General features: G+C 40.8%; 1 pseudogene; it reads right to left on the reverse strand.

Annotated features, from left to right (window-relative positions):
- Nucleotides 1-8,075: 8,075 nt before the first annotated feature.
- LOC102437075 lies at nt 8,076-8,649 on the reverse strand (annotated as a pseudogene).
- Nucleotides 8,650-20,889: the final 12,240 nt, after the last annotated feature.

The following is a 20,889-nucleotide window of genomic DNA, read 5'->3' on the forward strand; positions in this document are numbered from 1 at the left end:
CCAGGCTGGCCAGGCATCCCAGCAGGACCCCCCTCCCTAAAAGGGGGTGTGGCCAGCCCTGAAAACGGCCCTCAGCCCCCTCCACCCAGGCTGGGCCAGGCACCCCAGCGGGGGATCCCCCACCCTGATCCCGGGACACCCTTCAGGGCAAACCAACCGGCCCCCCACCCATGGCACCCAGGCCTCTATCCTATATAATTAAAAGGGTAATATGAAAATTGACCCTAACAGCAGAAGGGACTGGGGAATGACTGATCCCCTATGACACACACCTGCCCCCAGGGGGGCAGCCGCTCAAATGCAGGGAGCTGCCCCCCTGGTGGTCAGTGAGCTCCCCACTGGGGAGCTCTGCTCAGCTACAAGCCAGGCTGGCGGCTGCCAGTACAGCAGTGGTGGAGGGAGCCTCTCCTGCCTCCTCAGCAGCGCTAAGGATGTCCGACTGCAGCTTAGGCCTGCTCCCTGCTGGCAAGTGGACATCCCCCGAGGGATCCCAGGCTGCCAGAGGGATGTCTGACTGCCAGCTTAAGCCCGATCCCCCGGGGAGCGGGCCTGGGCCAGCAGGTGGTCATCCCCCAAGGGGTCCCAGACTGTGAGAGGGCACAGGCCGGGCTGAGGTACCCCCCCGGGTGCACAAATTTTTGTGCACCGGGCCTCTAGTATATAATAAAAGCCTAATTAGCAAATCTACCGAACGGCAGAAGACTGGTCACTATGATGCGCACTGACCACCAGGGGGCAGACACTCAATGCAGGAGCTGCCCCCTGGTGGTCAGTGCACTCCCACAGGGGGGGTGCTGCTCAGCCAGAAGCTGGGCTCACAGCTGGTGAGCGCAGAAGCAGTAGTGGGAGCCTCTCCCGCATTCGAGGCAGCGCTAAGGAGCAGCAAGTCAAGCGGTAAGGAGCAGTGAGCAGGTGGGCAGTAAGGAACAGGGATCCCAGACTGTGAGGCAGACACCCCCCAAGGGGTCCAGACTGCGAGAGGGTGCAGGCCGGGCTGAGGGACCCCCCACCCTGAGTGCACAAATTTCATGCACCGGGCCTCTAGTCACTAATAATATGCAATAAATATTTCATTGAGGAAAAGTAAAAAAAAAGTAACAATTTTCCTTTAAAAAATATGTATTTGCAGCCTGACCAGGGTGGCTCAATAGTTGAGCATCGATCAACCTATGAACCAGGAGGTCACAGTTTGATTCTGGTCAAGGGCACATGCCTGGGTTGCAGGCTTGATCCCCAGTAGGGGGCATGCAGGAGGCAGCCAATCAATGATTCTTTCATCATTGATGTTTCTATCTCTCTCTCCCTCTCCCTTCCTCTCTGAAATAAATAAAGATATATTTAAAAATAAATAAATTAAATTAAATTAAATTAAATTAAATTAAATATATGTATTTGCAAATTATCTTAGAAAAGAAGGTAAATTAATTCTCATGTAGTGTCTGCCACACAATAAATCCTAATTTCATTATATGACTGTAGACATTTCCACCTGGTCAAAATAATTAAAAGTTTTTAGTATTTCATAATCACAGTAATAATAAATAATATTTATGTACTATTTTACAGACCACAAAACAATTTCACAGGTACAATCACAAACAAATCTCACAGGAACTCTGCAAGAATTGGCAGATGGGCCACGATGAGAGCAGGACTACAGCAGGATGGTGGAGCAGGTGAGCGGGAGGTGCCAGGCCCTGCCCCTGATCACCCCATAAACAGCGACCAGCAGCGGCTCTGACACTTCCATTACAGAGAAAGGGCAAATAGCAATATTAAAATATTTTTTCTAATTATTTCCCTATCAATGTGCATGAATGCATGCACAGGGCCACTCGTTATTTCATAAATGCTTTGTCATCTAATAGCCATTCAATACACAGAGGCTCCTAAAATTTACATTGAAGTTTAGTTTTCTCCTCACTCTCATTAAATAAATAAAAACTCAAATGTGCCCTAGCCGGTTTGGTTCAGTGGATGGAGCGTCAGCCTTGTGTACTGAAGGGTCCCTGGTTCAAGTCCGGTCAGGGGCACATGCCTGGGTTGTGGGCTCCATCCCAGGGCATGCAGGAGGCAGCCAATTAATGATATTCTCTCATCATTGATATTTCTATCTCTCTCTCCCTCTCCCTTCCTCTCTGAAATCAATAAAAATATATATTTTTTAAAAACCCTCAAGTCCTAACCGGTTTGACTCAGTGGATAGACAGTCAGCCGTGGACTCAAGGGTTCCAGGTACAACCCAAGGATGTACCTTGGTTGTGGGCACATCCCCAGTGGGAGATGTGCAGGAGGCAGCTGATTGATGTTTCTCTCTCATCGATGTTTCTAACTCTCTATCCCTCTCCCTTCCTCTCTGTAAAAAATCAATAAAATATATTTTTAAAAAAATAAAAATCATCATTCTCCCCTTTAAAAAAAACACCCCTCAAATGTGTTGGAAATACTCAAAATGCAATCAAACCCTGATTAATGGAATGCTTGTATGTATTAAAAACACTTCTGTGATGTGAATCATCACTAGTAATCAATATGGAATAGGCAGTCCCTCTTTTTTAAAGGGTTATATTCTGAAAGTTATTTTGTAAGTTGGTCATTTGGAACTCAGAACGTGTTTCATTATACCAAAAATATGTTACAAATTATGGCTAGTCAATCCAGCCTAGCAATTTAACTAGGGGCTCCAAAACAGACCCAAATTCCTGGGAGCCCCCAAATCTCGGTCAGTCTGTGCTGATCCTCAAGAGCAGCAAAATTTCTGTAGAATCAAAGTATTTCTTGTGAGGCCAGGACTACCTGGAAAATTAATATTTTCTGTATCGTGCATTCTCAAGGAGTGGGATGAAAAGTAGTTAAGACTCCTCTTGGCTGCAGGTAAAAATTATGTTTATTTAATAAAAACGGAGTAGCTATAAGGAAGTCCACGCCTCTCTCTCTCTCTCTCTCTCCTTTGCTTCTCTCTGCATATTTACTTCATTCTTCTTTCTGGACCAACCAGCTTTGTCTGTTCTTCAATCCACATGGAAAATGCATGTCCATGTATCACAATTTCACATATTACATGTAGTTCCTCTTTAAAAAGAAATGGACTTTAAAGCATGTCTAAATTCTTGGGGAAAGGTCTCTGATTGACTTAGCTTGGGTCAGGTGTCTATCTTTGGACTAATCACCTTTGATGGTGGAGAAGCAAGGAGAGCAGGATCAAAAATAAGTACAATGAGCATGACCCCCAAGAGAGGGCAGGAAGCTCCCAGAAAAGAGGGCCCAGGCTGAGAATCAGAAATGGAATAGCTGCCCATATTCATATATTTAGTATTTCTTTCTTTCTTTATTTTTTTAAGATTTTTAAAATTGATTTTTAGAGAGAAAGGAAAGCAGAGAGAGAGGGAGAGAGAGAGAGAGAGAGAGAGAGAGAGAGAGAGAGAGAGAGAAACATTGATGTGAGAGCAAAACATTGATTAGCTGCCTCCTGCATGCCCCCTGCCGGGGATCCAGCCCATAACCCGGGCATGTGCCCTGACAAGGAATCAAACAAGCAACCTTTTGGTGCATGATATGGTGCCCAAACAACTGATCCTCACTGGCCAGGGCTATACTTGCTATTTTTTAGCTTGAACACACATTTTCAGCCATTTGCCCCCCTCCACCCAGATCCTGCCCCACCCCAGGCCTTCACCACCCTATTGTCTATGTCCATGGGTTATGCATATACCAGTATGAATATAAGTTCTTTGGTTAATCTCTTCCTGCCCCCATATGTCCCTTTCCTCTGAGATTTGTCAGTCTGTTCCATGTTTTCATGCCTCTGGTTCTATTTTATTTATCAATTTATTTTGTTCAATGGATTCCTTGTTCATTTATTTTGATTTGTAGATTCAATTGTTGATAGATAGATAGGACTTCATAGGCAATAACCTAGTGGCTATACATTGTAATTCTGCTGAATCATCATCTCCCATTTGGGGGGCAAATATTTTTTTTAAATATTTATATTGATTTCAGAGGAGAGATGGAAACATCAATGATGGGAGAGAATCGTTGATTGGCTGCCTCCCGAACGCCCCCCACTTGGCATCAATCCACAACTCGGACATGTGTCCAGACTGTGAATCAAACCATGACCTCCTGGCTGGGTTGGGGGCAAATATTTCAGGCAAGAGACATTTTATAGTTCAATCTGTATATTTCCTTCCATCTGTCATCATTTTGTTTCACAGGAAGGAAAATACTTTGAAGATATTTGAAAAGAAACTTTAAACACCTTGATAAAATGCCAAAGAAAGACAGAATGAGAAAATTTCTGAGATTTACCCACCACCTTACTAAAAAATTCTGTAACTATTATCTATGAAAGTGTCAACTAAAGCTCTTCCTGATATCGATCGCACAGGCAGAAGTTTGATGATAATAATTCAGTATGGCTAGTTGGTATTACATCTATGAAAATAAAACTGATTAATGGTTTTCAAGGTAAAAAGCCTCTAGATGTTTAGTTGCCCACTTCTCTTGTAATTGTTAAAAGAATGCCTTATTTGAGGACTTGAACAGACACCTCTCCCCAGAAGACATACAAACAGCCATCAGATATATGAAAAGATGTTCAAATTCACTAGCTATTAGGGAAATGCAAGTCAAAACTACAATGAGATACCACCTCACACCTGTAAGAATGGCTAATATCAAGAAGACAAGTAACAACCAGTGTTGGAAAGGTTGTGGAGAAAAAGAAACCCACATTTAGTGCTGGTGGGAATGTAAACTGGTACAGCCACTATGGAAAACAGTATGGTGGTTCCTCAAATAAAAATAGAGTTACCATATGATGGATCCAGCAATCCCTCTTCTGGGTATCTACTAAAAAAAGTAAAAAACATGTATTCACAAAGATATATGCACCCTATGTTCATTGTAGCATTATTCACAGTGACCAAGACATGGAGTCAACTAAAGTATCCTTCAATAGAGGATTGGATAAAGAAGATGTGGTACATATATACTATGAAATACTACTCAGCCATAAAAAAAAGATGAAATACTGCCATTAGTGTTTAAACACCCCACAAAGAGACTACCAAGTGTGGGAAACCGCCTATTGTCTTCACTAGCAGACAAGGAACTATATCAGGCTGGTGACCCTTGAAGCCCTAGCAAAGGTCAGAGCCCTGCACCCACTGTTAATCCAGACAATGGTAGCTGAAGCAACTTCCCCACCAGTCACGTAAATCCTTATTGATAAGATAGTTTGCCTATTATTGGAAATTGCCTGCTGATGGGCTAGTCTGCCTGTTACTGGAAATTGCTTGCCTAAGGGCTATGCTATGGGTGTATCCCAGATCAATAAAAGCTTGGTGAGGCCTGAGCACCAGTGGAAGTCCTTCCCCTTGAGTTGGACTTACCCGCCTGGCCCCCTAATATTTCCAAATTATCTCTTGTCTCTTCTCTTTCATTTGTGTGCAGCTCCTCTTCCAGATCCTGAACCCTGAACCACGCGGGACATGGAGGGAAACATTTACAACAACCAAGGAATAAGTCTCAGTCTGTTTGGCTAGAAAGACAGACATAATCTGGTGGTAAATTTCATCCTTGCTAATGAATCAGCCCTTTGACTTTCTGGGAAGCTTGACCAAATGTATTTTGAAGCAGAAATTTATAGTCTCCAAAGCAAGCTGTTGGCATGGGAGGGACCAAGCCCATTTTACCTAAAATCGCCAAAAGCTTTTGTGCAGGGGCCAAGGTTTTACTTCAGTCAGTCTTCTCTATTTCACCCCTGGGGGAAGCAAAGGGGGTGTTTTTGGGAGAGGCAGTAAGAATCCCACACATAGGTGTTTTCCTTCCCAGGCTTATTTATTTGAAAAGAAACCTCCTCAGTGGCCACAAAATCCCACCAAAGAAAATCCCAACCAAGTTTATTCCTGTGCCAATCCCATTAATTCTTAGTTTGGGTCAGCAATGGATAGTAGGTCTGGAAACAAGAGTGCTCTTTCTTTTGATTATCACAACTTCACCTGAACTCAAAAGGCCTCACTTAAATCAGGAATTTCTATTCTTCTGGAAATGTCATTTCATTTGAATTTACAGTTCTATGGTTTAAAGAAGATAAACTGGGTCTCAAACACTAGAGTCTTATAAGAAGGAAAAAGGAGGGAATCATAAAAGTAATCCAGGAAAATTTAGAAGGCAATCTTGCCCTTCTGCAAAATGTACCTCAATTGCCCTGGTACAAGTTCTAGAAGACACACATCCTGTAACTCCTCTGCAGAGTTAAATACAGTAAATTGTCCAACAAAGATATCTGTCCAGCAAATATCTTAACCTTCAGTGTTCACACTATCTATCAAGAAAAAATCAATTTGAGGAAAACGGATGATTGCTTGGAAAAGAACTAGCAAGGATGGTTTGTGGGTCAATTCAGATCCACCAGGAAGCAGATGTCAAGATGAAATTAGATGAGCAAGAGATGTATTGGAGCCCTAACCGGTTTGGCTCAGTGGATAGAGCGTCAGCCTGCAGACTGAAGGGTCCCAGGTTCGATTCCGGTCAAGGGCATGTACCTTGGTTGCGGGCACATCCCCAGTAGGGGGTGTGCAGAAGGCAGCGGATCGATGTTTCTCTTTCATAGATGTTTCTAACTCTCTATTCCTCTCCCTTCCCCTCTGTAAAAAATCAATAAAAATATATATATATATTTTAAAAGAGATGTATTGGAGGAAATAAGAGATTTTTTCCCTCCAATATAGGAGAAAAGGTAAAAGAGTTGGCAGGAGAGTCTTCAGGTGCAATGCACAATGCATGTATGACACCTGAGGAAAGAGGAAAGATGGAGGGAGGATTGGGAAGGATGAGATTCAGATTGCAACACAGTTCTGAAAATTTCAGAGTATCTAGAAGATAACTTAATTTTTGTTAGAGATAAGATAAAATTATTTCTATAATTTTTAGTTTTAATTTTTACATATAGTCCAAGTCACACATCTTCCTATAAAATTTTTATCCCTTTGCATAGATTTACTTCATAGTCTTTTTTCTGCTACTTTTAATAAAGGCACTCTTATAATTTACACAGCTTTCATTCTTCTCCAGAGTTAAGTATGAGTCAATCAATTAAAATGACTTCAGCGATAGTGTTTTCACAACATTCTTAGAAAGACTGTGGTATCAAGTGAAATTAAATCCAAGGTTTTTGCCTTTAATATTAGGACAACATGCATCTGTGGTTATCTTCTAGATACTCTTTTAGCCAACATTTATTGAGTACCTGCTTTGTGCAAGGCAACGTGCTAAGTACTATGGGAATCATAAAGATGAACAGACTATGATGAAAGCATCAATACATGTGTTTTCATTCAAGGTTTACTGTGAAGTTTATACCATCATCACTATGAGCAGAAGCCACATAGATCTAACAGTATAAAATGAATTTACTATGAAAACTGGATTTAAATAAAGAACTTTGCCCTAAAATTATTAGAAAAACAGTATCTCCCATTCATTTAATTCACCTGTACTTCTCCTGGTGTATATCACCTATTACTAAATGATACAAACCCGTATTCTAAAATTTTCAAAACAGTTTTTTCAGCATATTGACACATTAAAAGGAAATTGTAAGTGTGAAAGAATCATAGACATTACTTATTCTAACTCTGTAACTCTGTCATTTTTTTTACTTTTTAGAAATATTCTCATTAATGCAAACATTCAGAAAGATACACTAATAACAGGTTATACTGAAGAAATTAAGAATTCGTGTGTATAATTCTCATGCAAGAGAGGGAAACTACACAAATTAGAGAAAGCATTTCTGGAAAAAATAGGTAACTAAGGGGCAAAAGAACCATCTAAAAAAGTAAAAAATCATTACAGATTCCAGAAAAGAAAAATTTAAATGTTAAATATGCCAAAATCCTGAGCTGAAAAGGCCAGGATTCATGCTTAATTATAGTTGATTTAAATTTTCTCTCTCAAGCATACTTTTCTTCTTTAAACTGGAGACAACATGATCTACTGATCTAGAAGACTTGGGTCCTGCTCCTGCTTTTATTACTGACTTGCTGTGTAAACCTAAACAAATCACTGTCAGAGTTTCATCTTCAGGATGGGGATAACAGGCCAAGAATCCAGTGCTTTGAATTCAATGCCTTCCCTGTGGTCCGTCCATAAAGCCCAAATATCTCACGGAGTTTGTCTTCACTAATTGCATCTGCTCTGTCAATTTTGTTACCCAAGATAAAAATTGGCACATTGAATATTGTTTCGTCAGTCATTAAAGCATTAAGTTCAACTTTGGATTCCATGAGGTGAGGATGATCTGCACAATCCACCAGAAAGACAATCCCATTAATTGCTGGGAGATAATTTTTCCAAACCCGACGTGCTTGCTCATGCCCACCAAGGTCAAAAGTTGTAAAAGTCATTCCAGCAATTGTCAGCTCTTCTGATGTCGGATGTAATGTTGGAACATGTTGGCCCAATCTGTCATCTTTGAGCATGTGTAGAAGAGTGGTTTTGCCTGCATTGTCCAAACCAAGAATACAAGTTTCCCAGATTTCTTGTAGAGTCCTAGGAACTGGAGCACACTGCTGAAGCCATTGTAGATCCACTCAAAGATGAAAGACATTATTAATGCTTACAGGCTCCTCTGGCGGCAGCAGCGGGCGGCTTCGACCCTCCTCTGAGCACACAGCCCAGCAGCACCCGGGACGGCCAGCTACTCTGTAACTCTGTCATTTTTAAGTTGAGGAAGATGAAGCTCAGAGAGGTAAAGTGGCTTGTTGAGGGTCACATGAATAGATAAGGATAGATCAAAATAAGAACTCAATCTTGATTTACTCACTGCCCAGGGTCTCCCTCTCCCCTATAGCAAGGAGAAGTAAGGACTATCAGTAGGAAGAGAAGTAAGAACTATCAGTCCAACCTGAAAAAAATTATTACACCTCCAAGGCAAATATAAATGCTGGGAAGAAAGGGAGAAAGTGCAAATCTTCTTCCAGGAGTCCTTTGTTAGCTCAATTTGTAGCTGGTTATGTAAATGACGAGGCCATGCAACAGAATAGGTCATGAGTTTCTTGGGGATTAAGCATGGTAATGCTGTATGCCCTGGAAGGAAAATGATACTTTGCACTTGTATAATACCTTTCATCAATCCAACAATAATAAATAAGACTTTGTACTTTCAGCCAAATATTGCAAAGTACTTAATAAATATTTAACTCAGAATCCTCAGAACAACCAAAAAAGGAAAACTTTAGACAGAAGAGAACACCTCTCATCCTCATGATCCAATAGGGAATCTAAAGTCAGAATAAATGAGTCTACAAGTAGCTGAGGACACACTGGCAGGGGTCCTGACATGGGGAGACATTCAGAACACTGTCTGAGGTGACCTAGATAGGGGGTTCTGGAAAAGGGCAGAGGAGGGCTAGAAAAGCCCATACTCCCTCTCCCAGCCCAGTGAATCCGTGAAGTATTCAAAAGAGGTTTGGTTCTGGGTCCATAAAGGTTCTTTGAAGTCTCTTCAAAGGTTGGCATATCCCTAAAAGAGTTCATTAAAGCCATGTAACCCTTCACAAAATTTTAGTTGACATCTAAAATACTTCATATCTTTAAATAATTGCAAAGTTTGTAATTTCCAGCCTATTAATAGTAGAGGTATTTTAAAATAAACTATTGCAATACCCTTTTTTAAATATCCAATTGAATCTAAAATCCAAGCAATCTGATATCCATCATTATCCTTTTAAAAAAATATATAGCGCGGGTCAGTGGAAGTGTTGACCTATGATCCAGGAGATCATGGTTTGATTCCCTGTCAGGGCACATGCCCAAGTTGCAGGCTGGATCCCCAGGGTGGGGAGTGCAGGAGGCAGTCAATGGTTCTCTCTCATCATTCATGTCTCTCTCTCTCTCTCTCTCTCTCTCTCTCTCTCTCTCTCTTTCTCCCTTCCTCTCTGAAATTGATAATACAAATATTTTTTAAAATCTATATGTGAACAATTTCTTCAACAGTCAGAAGTTTTACATCATTCCCTTTTCTCCTTAAGCTGGTATTTTTATCCCACTTCTACATACTTTTATCCTAAATACTATATTGTTGTGATAAAAAATATTCTTATTCATTCTGCAATAAAAATGTTTATAAATTAAAATTTTTAATTTCCTGTATTTTTGTTAGGCTAAGCTGTAGTAACAAATAGACCCAAACATGTAATGGCTCAACACAATCAAAGTGTCTTTCTTTTTTTCTTTTTCTTTTTATTTATTTACTTATTTTTTTGCTCTAAACTGTTTTTTTTTAATTTTTTTTATTGATTAAGTCATTACATATGTGTCCTTATCCCTGAAAGGGCGAGGGCTACACCCTCCATCTTGCCCTGAATCCTCCATTTTGGGCAGCAGCCATGTGCTCAGCAAGGAGCTTCTTCCTGGAAGCCCAAACCTCTGCTAGCCACACCTAGGATTTCTTTAAACTAACCAATGATAATCAAGGGAAGTGCGCGCCATAGATACGACCACATCCTGTGTAACAAGACGCCGACTTGCGCCTGGCCAATCGGCAGGGCCCACAGTCCTCTCTCCTCCCCTTACTCCAACCCCCCTATAAAACCCCTCTCCCCACAGGGCTGGCTCTCTCTCTCTCTCTCTCTCTCTCTCTCTCATCTCGCCGCTGCGTCGGTAAGGAAGCTGGGGGAGCCAAGCCCGGGCTTGAATAAAGACTCTTATGCTTTTGCATCAGACATGGCTGGCTCCCTGGTGTGGTTTCTTGGGGATCCTGAAATCTGAGCATAACATTTGGGGGCTCGTCTGGGATCCCCAAGACCCTCGAGGGACCCCCGATCCGGAGAGTCTGACTGACCGCGGTAGGTGTCTGTGTGTTGTGTATTCTGTTCTGTGAGTTATATGTTCTGTCCTGTGTTGTGTGTTCTGTCCTGTGTGAGCTCACTTCTGAAATTCTGTAGTGCCCGAAGCGGTCTAGGTGGACGCACTGCTGAAGGACCACGGGCCGGGGGTGTCAGAAGACGTTCCCCTCCCCCTCTAGAGGGATGAGTATTCCCCTCACGAGGGATGTGGTTTCCCCTCAAGGATCTGAGACGAGGCGGGTCGCTCCTGCCCGTTGGTGTACGGCCATCGTCTACCTTTCGAGTTCGCTTCCATGGAGTTGGAAGACTGCACTGTGGGGCCCTTTTGGTTGTCTGTTTTTGTGTTTTTCTGTTTTATTCTGTGGACTTACTGGACAGACATTATGGGACAGACTCAAACTACTCCTTTAAGTATCATGATTGATCATTTCAAAGAGATTAGGGGAGGCTATAGAGCTCCCTCAGGAATTGGGAAATTGTTAGGAATTGGATGGATTGTTTAAACTCTGAATGAATGTCTGGTGAAAGTGTGTGAGTGTGGAGGGAGGGAGCCTGCCCTCTCCTCTCCTTTGTGTGGCTCTAAGACTTCGGTCAGGCGGGCATCTGAGTGAGGATCTGTGAAAACAGGTCACCCCCTCCCTTGTCTGTCTCTCGTCACCGATCATCATGGGGTCGGGACAAAGTTTGTTTGTAAAAAAAACTTATGTCTAGGTATTTTGAAGTGAAACAATGCTGAAATATTGCTAGAGGACAGAATTGAATCTGTTGGTTGATTATGTCTTGCATTTTTGAAGTTTATTCTTAAAAATGTTACTGATTGAGAAATGCTGAATATTTGACTTGCCAGCTAAAAGTTTAAGGTTCGGATTGAATTGGGAAAAATTGTGTAATTGTGGTAACTAAATGCCTTTGCTTATTGGTCTGATTGAGAAGGGAGGATTGATTTTGTGACCTCAACTGAAGATTTTTGATGCAAGGACCAGTTTAAATTTAATTGATATTCTTTAAGATAATTATAAAAGGTATAAACAGCTAATGAGATTTCAGTTTGTCTGTAATATAATGTTGGCCATCTATCTTTTAGGGATCTTGGTTTGCAAAAAAAAACAACAGTGTAGACAGCCACCATTTTGGGCTGCATGACTTGGCAGCCGCCATGTCAGCCACATGCTTGCCGCCCCTCTGGGGTCCACCATCTTGAAACAGCAAAGGCCCCTCCCTCTGATTTAGCCAAAAAGGAATGTTGGCATACTGGTCTTTAACCCAGGTTACCCAAGGGCTCTAGATAATGTGTTTATCAAAGTAGGTTCCTCATTCCAGACCCGAGGGCTCTAGATAATGTATTTCTGTCAATTCAGTGATCCCGAGACCCAAAACTATAATTAATTCTGCTTCTGTAAACTGTTTTTTTTTTTTTGCCAACCAGGTTCCTCATTCCAAACCTTGAGATGTAATCAATACCTTTGTGATTATCGATTTTGTCATTTCACCGAAATCCTCTTGGAGGACATTGAATGGTTCTTTCCTTCCTCTTTAACTTTTGGGGGATTGTGTGAATGGATTACTGATCTAGATTATCAAGGATCTCTAAGGGACTTGTTCTGTATCTCTGCACAATTGAAACTGATTTGTTGGTATTTTGTGCTGTAAATGTGGCATGCGCCTGTGTAAAAGTGTTTTTGTTTATTTCTGTTTTGTTTGGTTTTCTTAAAAAAAAAATCTTCTCAAAGTTTTTAATGGGGAATGTTCTTTAAGGCTGAGTGCTCTGACTGATAGCAAAACACTCCTGAGCGGCCACTGGGTTCTTTTTCCAAAGGGTGCTTGCTCTCTGTCAGAGGTGGAATCGGCCCGCCTAACTAGTAAAAATTTCTGTCTATGTTTGTGTACTAGGGACTTTGATTTGCTCTGTGATATTTCTGTGTTGGATTGAAATTTTGGAATTATGATTATGCATTTTTAAAGGCTAATTTCAAAGTACAAAATTTATAAAGGTTGTATACATGATAAGAAGGAGAAGAGAAATGTTAAAAGGAAAATCAAAAAATCTTAGAGCAGATCAGTATGTTTTTCTCCTTATATAATTCCTCTGAAATATTGGCAATGCTAAGTAAGTCATGGCAATACATTTCTTTGCATAGATTCAATAAGACTGGTTCCTAATAGTGGTTTTATTAATGGAAAACTTTGACTGGAGTATCATGTTATAAAGAGCCCTGTCTGCGCTCTAAAGACTTAAAGCCAGTAAGAATGCCACGAAGAAAGCCTGGTATCCTGCTTGGGAGCCCTGAAGATGGCTGGCGCTGGAGCGTTAGGCCCTACCATCACTGGCAGTGGCAGTTGGTCAGAGTAGAAGGGGAGCAATAAGGATGCTTCTGCATCCCTGCAGAACCCCCACACACTCTGGGTAGGAGGGCTACTGAGATGGGCCTTAAAGCCTAGAGCGTGGGCTCAGGTGGAGTTGCTACAGGTGAGGGATTCACCTAACTCAGCAGATACTGCAGGCAGACCTGATGGATGGCTTGGCTTCCTGGCCCTACAGGGCACATTAAGATTCAATCATGAAATTCCAGCAAAGGTAGTCCGTTACCATTCTTGTGTTTATGCAAACATCAGGAGATAAATTAGTCTTGATTTGGCTTTTTGATAGCCATAGAGAATTTTAAGAAGAAAAATCCTATTTCAATAGAGGTTGTTAAAACTAAAATGGTTTCTTTCCTTTCCACTGGACCATTTGTTATAGTTTGTCTCTTCCAGGTCACAAGCCCAGCTCCTGTGCCCAGGACAGCAGGGAGCCTGAGTGGAAGATGACCTCTAACCAGACACACCCGCTGCAGATCACCCTCGGGAGGACAACGGACCTCGCCGGACCCCTTGTAATCCTTCTAATGCTGTTGACTTTTGGCCCTTGCATTATTAACAGACTACTCCAATTTGTCAAGAAGCATATAGGGGTGGTTTAGTTGATAGTTCTGCGCGCCCAGTACAGGCCTCTACCAACGGTGAAATAGAAATGCAGTCCATCTCATGATTGAGCTGGAAGTCTCAAGACAAGGAGGGAATGAAAGGGCGAGGGCTACACCCTCCATCTTGCCCTGAATCCTCAGGGCTACGCCCTCCATCTTGCCCTGAATCCTCCATTTTGGGCAGCAGCCATGTGCTCAGCAAGGAGCTTCTTCCCGGAAGCCCAAACCTCTGCTAGCCACACCTAGGATTTCTTTAAACTAACCAATGATAATCAAGGGAAGTGCGCGCCATAGATACGACCACATCCTGTGTAACAAGACACCGACTTGCGCCTGGCCAATTGGCAGGGCCCACAGTCCTCTCTCCTCCCCTTACTCCAACCCCCCTATAAAACCCCTCTCCCCACAGGGCTGGCTCTCTCTCTCTCTCTCTCTCTCTCTCTCTCTCTCGTCTCGCCGCTGCGTCGGTAAGGAGGCTGGGGGAGCCAAGCCCGGGCTTGAATAAAGACTCTTATGCTTTTGCATCAGACATGGCTGGCTCCCTGGTGTGGTTTCTTGGGGATCTTGAAATCTGGGCATAACAATCCCCATGTTACTCCCTATTCCCCCCACTCATGCCCTCACCCCCCTGTTGTCCGTGTCCATTGGTTAGGCCTATATGCTTGCATATAAGTCCTTTGGTTGATCTCTCCCCCTTATCCCCACCCTCCGCTACCTTCCCTCCAAGGCACATCAGTCCAATCGATGCCTCTCCATCTCTGGATCTGTCCTTCTTCATTGGTTTATGTTGTTCATTATATTCCACAAATGAGTGAGATCATGTGGTATTTATCCTTCCCTGACTGGCTTATTTCACTTAGCATAATGCTCTCCAGTTCCATCCATGCTGTTGCAAATGGTAAGAACTCCTTCTTTTTTACTGCTGCATAGTATTCCATTGTGTAGATGTACCACACTTTTTTAATACACTCATCTACTGATGGGCACTTAGGCTGTTTCCAAATCTTAGCTATGGTGAATTGTGCTGCTATGAACATAGGGGTGCATATATCCTTTCTAATTGGTGTTTCTAGTTTCTCGGGGTATATTCCTAGAAGTGGGATCACTGGGTCAAATGGGAGTTCCATTTTTAGTTTTTTGAGGAAACTCCATACTGTTCTTCACAGTGGTTGCACCAGTCTGCATTCCCACCATCAGTGCATGAGTGTTCCTTTTCTCCACATCCCTTGCCAGCACTTGTCATTTGTTGATTTGTTGATGATAGCCATTCTGACAGGTGTGAGATGGTACTGCATTGTCGTTTTGATTTGCATCTCTCAGATGATTAGTGACTTTGAGCATGTTTTCATATGTCTCTTGGCCTTCCTTCTGTCTTCTTTTGAAAAGTGTCTATTTAGGTCTTTTGCCCATTTTTTGATTGGATTGTTTATCTTCCTTTTGTTAAGTTGTATAAGTTCCATGTAAATATTGGAGATTAAACCCTAATCGGTGATAACATTGGCAAATATGTTCTCCTATGCAGTGGGCTTTCTTGTTGTTTTGTTGATGGTTTCTTTTGCTGTGCAGAAGCTTTTTATTTTGATGTAGTCCCATTTGTTTATTTTCTCTTTAGTTTCCATTGCCCTAGGAGCAGTATCAGTGAAGAAATTGCTACGACATATGTCTGCTATTTTGCTGCCTATGGATTCCTCCAGTATTTTTATGGTTTGTCATCTTATGTTTAAATCCTTTATCCATTTTGAGTTTATTTTTGTGAATGGTGTAAGTTGGTGGTGTAGTTTCATTTTTCTGCATGTATCTGTCCAATTTTCTCAAAACCATTTATTGAAGAGACTGTCTTGACTCCATTGTATGTTCATGCCTCCTTTGTTGAATATTAATTGAGCATAGTGATTTCAATCGATTTCTGGGTTCTCTATTCTATTCCATTGATCTATATATCTGTTCTTGTGCCAGTATCAGGCAGTTTTGAGAACAGTGGCTTTGTAATACAACTTGATATCTGGTATTGAGATCCCACCTACTTTGTTCTTTCTCAGGATCGCTGCAGCTATTCGGGGTCTTTTTTTTATTCCAGATGCATTTTTGGAAAGTTCGTTCTAGGTCTGTGAAATATGCTGTTGGTGTTTTAATGGGGAGTGCATTGAATCTATAGATTGCTTTGGGCAATATGGACATTTTGATGATGTTGATTCTACCAAACCATGAAGACAGTATGTTCTTCCATCTGTTTATGTCTTCCTCTACCTCTTTTTTCAGTGTCCTGTAGTTTTCTGCACATACGTCTTTTACCTCCTTAGTTAAGTTTATTCCTAGGTGTCTTAATTTTTTTGGTGTGATGGTAAATGGGATTGCTTTTTTAGTCTCTCTTTCTGTAGGTTCATTATTGGTGTATAGAAATGCCATAGATTTATTGGCATTAATTTTGTATCCTGCTACATTGCAGAATTCATTTGTTAAGTCTAATAATTTTTTGATGGAGTCTTTAGGGTTTTCTATGTACAGTATCATGTCATCTGTGAATAAGGACAGTTTTACTTCTTCTTTTCCAATTTGGATGCCTTTTATTTCTTCTTCTTGTCTGATTGCAATGGCTAGTACTTCCAGTACTATGTCAAACAGGAGTGGTGAGAGTGGGCATCCCTGTCTTGTTCCTGTTCTTAGGGGAAATGGTTTTAGTTTTTGTCCATTGAGTATGATGTTGGCTGTGGGTTTGTCATATATGGCTTTTATTATGTTGAGGAATGATCCTTCTATTCCCACCTTGCTGAGAGTTTTTATCAAGAAAGGGTGTTGGATTTTGTCAAATGCTTTTTCTGCTTCAATTGATATAACTATGTGATTTTTGTCTTTCAATTTGTTTATGTGATGTATCACATTTATTGATTTGTGGATATTGTACCATTCTTGCATCCCTGGGATAAATCCTACGTGGTCATGGTGTATGGTCTTTCTGATGTACTGCTGGATCCGACTTGCTAGAATTTTGTTGAAGATTTTGGCATCTATATTCATAAGGGATATTGGCCTGTAATTCTCTTTCATTGTGTTGTCTTTATCTGGTTTTGGTATTAGTGTGATGCTGGCTTCATAGAATGAGCTTGGAAGGGTTCCCTCCTCTTGAATTTTTTGGAATAGTCTGAGGAGGATAGGTTTTAGTTCTTCCTTGAATGTTTGGTAAAACTCCCCTGTGAAGCCGTCTAGACCTTTGCTTTTGTTTGCTGGAAGCTTTTTGATGACTGCTTCAATTTCTTCCATAGTTATTGGCCTGTTGAGATTTTTAGAATCTTCCTGATTGAGTTTTGGAAGGTTGTGTTTTTCTAGGAATATGTTCATTTCCCCCAGGTTGTCTAGTTTGTTGGAATAGAGTTGTTCATAGTATTTTTTAATAATCCTTTGTATTTCTGTGGGGTCTGTTGTTATTTTGCCTCTATCATTTCTGATTTTGTTTATTTGGGTCCTCTCTCTTTGCTTCTTGGTGAGCCTGGCTAGAGGTTCATCAATCTTGTTTATCCTTTCAAAGAACCAGCTCTTGGTTTCATTAATCTTTTGTATTGTTTTTTTGGGTCTTTATGTTATTTATTTCTGCTCTGATCTTTATTATCTCCTTTCTTCTGTTCACTCTGGGCTTTTCTTGTTGCTATCTTTCTAATTCTTTGAGTTGTAGTGTTAGATAATTTACTACCATTTTTTCTTGTTTTTTCAGGTAGGCCTGTAGAGCTATTAACTTCCCTCTCAGGACTGCTTTCATTGTATCCCATAGGTTTTGGATTGTTGTGCTTTTATTGTCATTAGTTTCCTGAATGTTTTTAATTTCTTCTTTGATCTCTTTGGTGACCCAATCATTGTTTAATAGCATGCTATTTAGCTTCCAAGTGTTTAAATTTTTTAAATTGTTTTTATTGTAGTTTATTTCTAATATTATGCCATTGTGGTCTGAGAAGATGCTTGATATGATTTCAATCTTTTTGAATTTGGGGAGACTTTGCTTGTGACCCAGTATGTGGTCTATTTTTGAAAATGTCCCATGTGCACTTGAGAAGAACATATATTCCATGGCTTTGGGGTGAAATATTCTAAAGATGTCAATTAAGTCCATCTGATCTAGTGAGTCATTTAGGATTGCTGTTTCTTTGCTGATTTTTTGTCTAGAAGATTTATCCAATGATGTCAGTGGTGTATTAAAGTTCCCTACTATTGTATTGCTGTCAATCTCTCCCTTGATATCTTCCAGGAGTTTTTTTTTTATGTATTTGGGTGCTCCTGCATTGGGTGCATATATGTTTATCAGGGTTATATCCTCTTGTTGAAGTGTCCTTCCTTATCTCTTGTTATGGCCTTCACTTTGAGGTCTATTTTGTCAGATATAAGTATTGCTACCCCAGCTTTTTTTTTTTCATTTCCATTTGACGGAAAGATATTTTTCCATCCCTTCACTTTCAGCCTGTGTGAGTCCCTTGTTCTGAGGTGGGTTTCTTGTAGACAGCATATATATGGGTCACGTTTTTTTTAACAATTCAGCCACTCGATGTCTTTTGATTGGAGCATTTAACCCCTTTACATTTAAAGTTATTATTGTAAAGTACTTGTTTGTAGCCATTTTTATTTTTTGTGCCTGTGTGCTTTCTTACCTTTTTAATCTTTTTACACCAGTCCCTTTAGCATTTCTTGCATGCTGGTTTGGTAGTGATAAACTCCCTTAGCCTTTTTTTTCTGTCTTTGAAGCTCCTTATTTCCTCTTCAATTTTGAATGATAGCCTTTCTGGATAGAGTATTCTTGGACTCAGTCCCTTTCTTTGCATCACTTTGTAAATTTCCTTTTATTCTTTTCTGGCCTGATGTGTTTCTGTTAAGAAATCATTTGATAATCTAATGGGAGATCCCTTGTACATAACTTTCTGTCTCTCTCTTGCAGCCTTTAAGATTCTCTCTTTGTCCTGAACATTTGCCATGCTAATTATGATGTGTCTTGGTGTGGGTCTTTTCTGGTTCATCTTGTTTGGGACTCCCTGCGCTTGTGTGACTTTTTTCTTCCCCACATTAGGGAAGTTTGCGGACAATATTTTTTCAAATATGTTTTCTAAGCCTTGTTCTTCTTCCTGTTGTTCTGGCACCCCTATTATTCTTATGTTGCTTCGTTTCATGTTGTCCCATAGCTCCCTTAGGCTTTCCTCCTGTCTTTTAATTTTTTTCTCCAATTGCAGTTCAGTTTGGGTGTGTTTTGCTTCCCTGTCTTCTAATTTGCTAATTCGGTCCTCCGCTTCTCCTACTCTGTTGTTGAAACTTTCAATGATGTTTTTTATTGCAGCTATATCACTCTTCATTTATTCTTGATTTTTACATAAGTTGTTGATTTTTTCATCCATTTCTTCTTTATTCTTGCATAAGTTGTTGATATTTTCCTCCATCCGGTTTATGAACTGTATGACCCTTATTCTGAATTCTTTTTTGACATTTTGCATGCCTCTGTTTCACTTAGCTGATTTTCTGGAGATTTCTCCTTTTTTTTCCTTTGGGGGTTATTTTCTTTTTAAAGATACTTTATTGATTTTTAGAGAGAGAGAGGAAGGGAGAGGGAGAGAGAGACAGAAACATCGATTGGCTGCCTCCTGGACACCTCCTACCAGGGATCCAGCCCAGCCCACACCCAGGCAAGTGCCCTAACTGGGAATCAAACCAGCAACCTTTTGATGCATGCTACAAGTCCCAATCAACTAAGCCACACTGACCAGGGCACAAAGTTTCTTTCTTCCTCATGTAATAGTCCTGAGTGAGGTGTCTCCCTTCACACAGTGATTAGGGAACCCAATTTTCCTCCAACATATGGTTCTGCCATCCCCTAGAACAAGGGTCTAGCTTGCAGGACTATTTTTCTGTGTCCTGAGAGCTAAGAATAGATTTTCATAATTTTTAAAGGGCTACTTTAAAAAAACAAACAAACAAACAAACAAACAAAAAACAGAAAAAAAGACAGAAGCCTTTTAAGGCCTGCAAAGCTTAAAATAGTTATTGTCTGGCCCTTTACCAAAGTTTGCCAACCCCTCTGCTAGAGCCACCTTCTTACTGTATCTGGCTGGTAGAAGGAGAAGCAAAGTGCATGGAAGAGATTTTATGGGGAAAGGCATGGAAGTGACCCTCCTCACTTCCACTCACAGTCTATTGACAGAAAACTACAAGGCTACACCTTATAGCAAAGGAGATGGGGAGATGCAGGCTAGCTGTGCATCCCAAAAGTAGGAGAACACATTTTGGGAGGCAGCTAATAGATTCTACCATGGTGAGGCTCTAAAGTACAAAAAGAATTTTATCATTATAATTATTATTAGTGTATAATTTATCAAAATAACCCACAGATGTGACAAATTAAGATAAATATTAAACATAAAAAGTAAATTTTTAAAAATATATATTTTTATTGATTTCAATGAGGAAGGGAGAGAGAGAGAGACATCGAAGATGAGAATCATTGATTGTCTGCCTCCTGCAAGCCCCACACTGAGCTCACAATCCAGGCATGTGCCCTGACCAGGAATCAAACCATGACCTCCTGGTTCATAGGTTGACGCTCAACCACTGACCCATGCCAGCCAGGCCATAAAAAGTAAAATTTTTATTAGAGGTGCAGTTCTTAATAAGATAGATAGGACTGTTTTATTTTCAATTAATTGTGCCCCAAGTTAGAGCACCAATTTTATTCCTATTTTTCATTCTTAGAAATGTTACCATCAAGAAAACTTCACAAAAATAAGAGGATTGGAATGACGAGTTATTTGAACTTATTCATAATTTTGTAAAAATTATCTTATAATCATCAAAATTTTGCATTCATAATCCATCAGCTAACACTTCAATTAAGGACTCCTTAAGTGTTATGGAAAGTGTTTTATTAGAAATAACCTGCCCTAGCCAGTTTGGCTCAGTGGATAGAGCGTCAGCCTGCGGCTGGAGAGTCCCGAGTTTGATTCCAGTCAAGGGCACATGCCCAGGTTGCAGGCTCAATCCCCAATAGGGACCATGAAGAAGGCAGCTGATCAATGATTCTCTCTCATCATTGATGTTTCTGTCTCTCT

Source organism: Myotis lucifugus, unplaced genomic scaffold, assembly GCF_000147115.1.
Source record: "Myotis lucifugus unplaced genomic scaffold, Myoluc2.0 scaffold_50, whole genome shotgun sequence".
NCBI classification, from domain to species: Eukaryota; Metazoa; Chordata; class Mammalia; order Chiroptera; family Vespertilionidae; genus Myotis; species Myotis lucifugus.